We start from the raw sequence: 5,946 nt of genomic DNA, 5'->3' as shown, positions 1-5,946 counted from the left end.
TTAGGGTTAGAATGAATCATTCTAGGCCCAAATGGTCCAAAATGTTATAGATTTATGAATTGGGTCAGATTAGAATCCAAATAGGGTTTCTAAGCCCAATGTAGTTGGATTGAATGCTTATTGGTCCATTAGGCCCAATAAGGAAATCCTAGTCCATAATGAACTTGAACCAGGGTCTAGGGTTTTCAACTCCCCAATTGACTATTTGGATACTTTGTGAGAGTTTTGAACTTCACTTGTGAATCTTGATTTGTTTGTGGTCATAGAATGAACATAGTGTATGATATCAAGTTAGAGTTACAAGTATTATCATAGTTGACGTTTACATGATCACAGAATTTCCTGGTAAAAATGCCAGTTGTGACATCATCCCCCGTTAGATGGAATTTCGTCCTGAAATTCTTTCGAAAACTAGGATTCTGAAGGAGAGAATAAGTGAGGGTACTTCTGCTTCATTTGATCTTCGCGTTCCCATGTGAATTTCGATCCACGCTTGGCGTTCCATCGAACTTTCACAATCGGAATGCGGCTTTGCTTTGTACACTTTACTTCCCTATCCAATATCTCGACTAGTTCTTCGACGAACAGGAGATTCTCGTTGATCTCGATCTCTTCTATAGGAATGACAAGAGTTTCATCTGATAGGCATTTTTTCAGATTTGAGATGTGGGACACGGGGTGTACGTTGCTGAGCTCGGCAGGTAGCTGCAGCTTGTAAGCCACTGGACCAATCCGGGCAAGAATCTCGAACGGTCCAATGTATCGCGGGTTCAGTTTTCCCCGTTTCCCAAAGCGAATCATTCCTTTCCAAGGAGAGACCTTTAATAACACGCGATCCCCGACTTGAAATTCTAGTGGCTTTCGCCTCTTGTCAGCATAGCTCTTCTGTCGGTCTCGCGATGCTTGAAGTCGAGCTTTGATTTGGATTATCTTTTCGGTCGTTTCACGGATGATTTCGGGTCCTGTAAGAGCACTGGCAGGCAATTGCCCTTTTGCTAGTTGGGTGTCACCCACCTCGGCCCTACATAGGGGCGATCTGCATTTATGACCATAGAGAGCCTCGAAAGGAGCAACCTTGATGCTCGTGTGATAACTGTTGTTATAGGAGAATTCGATCAGAGGCAAGTGGGCATCCTATAATTTGATGAAGTCAATCACGCAAGCTCGGAGCATGTCCTCGAGTGTCTGGATCGTACGCTCGCTCTGACCATCCGTTTGTGGGTGGTAGGCAGTGCTCATATCTAGCTGTGTTCCCATTGCCTTTTGAAGAGATTGCCAAAATCTCGAAGTGAATCTGCTATCTCGATCCGATATAATAGACACTGGCACTCCATGGAGTCTCACGACCTCCTTGATATAGATTCGAGTCAGCCAGAATCTCGGAGTGAATCTGCATACTAGGGTTCCCTCATAAACCCTTAAGCACTTCGAAGGCCATAACTTATTCGTTATAAATCCGATTCCGATGATCCTTATATCCATGAAAAGGTAACGAGAAGCCCTACACTTTAATCAACCCATACCTGCCTTACCAATCCCCGAACAAACCTTCAATTTCCATAAAACCCAAGCTGACAAATTACTGAAATACCCTTTGACTCCAAACACAAACCGAATGTCCGAATCATCCAAATTACATTATCCACCCCTAAATGAGTCCAAATCTCAATTCTTTAAGGGTCCCAAGCCCGCTAATACCCAATCCCTGATCACTCCTCCAAAATGGGAAACGATTCGAAACAGGGCGTTACAACTCTCCCCCACTTAAATTAGATTTCGTCCTCGAAAGTATTCCTTACCATTCCCAACACGCCAAGCAACTTGAGAAACACGGCCACAACCCCGAGCATATCCCAACCTTCCCAAGGCAACCGAAACAAACCCTCGCAGGGCTCTACAACCTGAAGATGAACGAATCCCTTACAACCGAATCACATTTACTCAATCTGAAATCTAAAGTATCGAGATGGTCTGAATCCCTGACAGACCACCCATACTGAATCATTGTTGAATCCGTTCCACTTATCTCCCAACTGACTACTCAACTTCTGATAACTTAAGGTTCCCACTAGAAAACAAAATCACAGAACAAATATCCCTGCAGAACACTTATACCTGACAGAAGGCTCAGATAATCCTTCGAGTAGGAGACTTATCCCTGCAACGGTTAGACTCAGACGAGAGTTGCGTAACAGGATCAAATCATCTACTCTGAGATTATCCAATCCCAACTTCAAGTGACCTAACATCTCCTCCGAATAACAAGGTACTCCACACACGAGTTCCAAATCAATAATACTGCCTTGACTCATCTTGATGCCCTTCACAAATAGAACCACTCCAAGACACATTCACAAGAGCTTGATCTACCATCAAAACTGAATCCATTCATTACCCTTGAACCCTTCGATCGATGCCCTCGCAATATAGATACCCCGATCCTTATCCCACGGAAACGAAAATCATGCACAAAACACTCGCGATACCCGACTCGAAACCTTACCCAAAAACCAACCCGATAATCAACTCGTAACCCGAGATCCACGGATCTGCACTTGCATTTCACCCAGGACCTTCTGGTAACGACAATCCCTTGCTAGACCGATATATAAAGGTTCCCAAACCATCGTTGAGACTAACAATCTCGCACCTGGTCCAACCACCAGGTTCCAAAGAGACCAAATAACATCGCTACCCAGCCTATAAACCCCTCTGAGTCACACACTAATCACCCACTTAACCCTGTCACTCAAGATCAAATCCTTTACCCAACGGTCTTTACCAGGTCTCACCTAGATTGCCATAATCACACGGGCCTCGTCCACGGGTCCCACCCAACCATACAGCCTCGCACATGGGCCCCACCCATCAAGAGCTACCCAGACCCAACTCCGCCTCGTTCCCTAATGGTCCTCAACCTAAAACAGAGAATACTCCTCGATAATCATGGCCGACGTGCCCAAGGCACAAACTGATTTGCCCGATGCTCATGACCACCTCCAACGGAAGTCTACCTCGAACTGGTAAATGCTACGATCCTATCGTAGTTTTACAACACCTCAAGCCGACCATGGATACCATCCATGGCCTTACCATACCTCAAACCATCACAACCCCACTCATCCTAAGCCGGAACCTGCACCCCACTGCATCCAATCAAGTATTCGGGTCATACTTCGGATTCTGAAGCCCTCAACCTAGGCTCAACCATAAGCCTGCTATGCATAATAAAGAAGAAGCTGACCAGCGGTTGGAAGTTTCCCGAACTACCACTTACACGACCTCGATATAAACAGCCACTTGAGCCATCTCTCCTCATTGCCAGGATGTGAAACTTGCCCTAGTTCACACCTTTCCTGCCTTCCGGAAAAACTGATCAGTTCTCCCCCACTTGGATTCGACGAAGTTCTCTTATCCCCTAAATCCAATGGGTTCCCAACCCATAAACCTCATATAGCATGAATTGCTTATGACCTGCACTAATCAATACTGACGTTCCATTGTTAGCCAAACTCAATGATCGCCCATTTCCTGAAATCCTAAAGAATACTCTTGAAATCTTAACCAACCTGATAATCGAAATCACTTCCCATGATACCATACCAATTCCTTAAGTTCTTATGCTGGTAACAAAAAACCACAACCCTTGCCATGCACTGACGAACATCCTCTCCAACTTCCATTCGCAAAGAATCACTGGACTCTAACAGTCTACAACCCATGCGGATATAAAACTCCCCTGGCACTTCTAATGACCAAACAACTCATGCAACTAAAACCACAATCTTCCTGCTACCGCTCCCTTCCTAACAACGGTAGTGATTAAACCAAGTCCATGTATGACAATCAAGTTTGGAACTTGGTTGACAATGTGCCAGGTCGTAAGACGGTCGGGTGCAAATGGATCTTCAAGAAGAAGACCGACATGGATGGGAAAGTACACACGTATAAGGCGCGATTGGTTGTGAAGGGCTTTACTCAAACTCCCAGAATTGACTATGATGAGACCTTCTCACCAGTAGCGAATATTAAATCTATAAGGGTCATGCTAGCCATAGTTGTGTTTCATGATTATGAAACATGGAAGATGGATGTCAAAACTGCTTTCCTTAATGGAAAGTTGGCTGAGGATGTTTACATGAGTCAGCCAGAGGGTTTTGTCGATGCGAAGCATCCTAATATAGTGTGTAAGCTTGAGAAATCCATCTATGGATTGAAACAAGCATCTCGCAGATGGAATCTTTGTTTCGATGTGAAAGTCAAAGAGTTTGGTTTTTCGAGAAGCGAAGATGAGTCCTGTGTATATGTCAAAGCCAGTGGGAGTATAGTTAGCTTTCTCGTTTTGTATGTGGATGACATACTACTCATAGGAAACGACATCCCAACCTTGCAGGAGGTTAAGTCCTGGCTTGGGAAGTGCTTCACTATGAAGGACCTCGGAGAAGCGGCTTATATTCTAGGGATAAGGATTTTGAGAAATAGGAGTAAGAGGTTATTAGGACTTAGTCAAAGTACTTACTTGGATAAAGTGTTGAAACGTTTCAGCATGGAGAATTCCAAGAAAGGGGAGTTACCAATCCAAAGCAATACCAAACTGAGTAAGACTCAAAGCCCGAGTACCGATTCCGAGATAGCAGAGATGAGCCGAGTACCTTATGCTTCCGCAGTTGGCTCAATCATGTATACTATGACGTGTACTCCCCCTGATGTGGCCTTCGCTTTGATCATGGTCAGCAGATATCAAGGGAACCCTGGTAGAGCACATTGGATCGCAGTAAAGAATATTCTTAAGTACCTTCGGAGGACTAAGGAATGGTTTCTTATCCTCGGTGGGAGCGATGACTTGAGAGTGCGAGGGTATAGTGAGGCTAGTTTTCCGACTGTGCAGGATAATTTCCGCTCCCAGTCAGGCTGGGTCTTTACCCTAAATGGAGGAGCAGTGACATGGAAAAGTTCCAAGCAGGAGACCGTAGCTGATTCAACGTGCGAATCAGAGTAAATATTAGCGAGCGAAGCGTCAAAGGAGGCAATATGGCTAAAGAACTTCATCGGAGACCTTGGAGTTGTACCTACCATAAAGGAGCCAATGGAGATTTTCTGCGATAACGAAGGTGCGGTTGCCTTAATCAAGGAACCGAGGGATCATGACAGATCCAGGCATATCGACAGGAAAAATCATTTCATTAGACATCGGGTAGAAGAGGGACTCCTCGTAGTGAAGAGGGTATCGTCGGAGGATAACCCAGCAGATCCCCTTACGAAGGGACTGAGTAGGGTTAAGCACTTGCAGCAAGCTAGGAGCATTGGGCTGAAGGACGATATTAGTTTTAGTGATTAGATAGCTTTTAAGAAACTTGTAATAGATAAATTGTAATTAACATTTGATGATTAAATAAAAGAGTATTATTTATAAGTAATGTTGTTGTCATATGTTAATTATTTACTATAATTAAACATAGGTGATTTCCTTTATATATTTTGGATTCCAAGTATTTTAGTCTACCAACAACTGAATCCAAGCTTAATTGTGCATCGATCTAACCATACTTAAACATAGGTGATCAGTCTACGTCTAGTTGTGGTTCGGCCTACATACAATCAACTTAGCTAAGGTGTTTGACCTAAAACCTTGCATTGTATTAGCATTCGAGGGTTTGAGTTTATATATGTATATATGTATAACCTTATATTTGTAGGTTAAGGAATATACCTAACCTAAGAGAGTAAGCCCTAGGCTATAGCTGTATTTTCCTAAGAAAGTACTAGTTCGCTATAGCCAATAGCTCTGATACCAATCTGTCATACCCCCGACCACCAGCGGAAACGCCGAGGTGCACGACGTAAATCAGTAATCGCAATTATTAAACATACATTGAACAGTACAAATATAATATTCTATTATTACCAAAATATAAATTACATGGACAATGACTATTGCTAAATCGT

Source organism: Lactuca virosa, chromosome 8 (assembly GCF_052849685.1).
Source record: "Lactuca virosa cultivar CGN04683 chromosome 8, Lactuca_virosa_CGN04683_v6, whole genome shotgun sequence".
NCBI classification, from domain to species: domain Eukaryota; kingdom Viridiplantae; phylum Streptophyta; class Magnoliopsida; order Asterales; family Asteraceae; genus Lactuca; species Lactuca virosa.
This window is presented reverse-complemented; position numbering follows the sequence as displayed.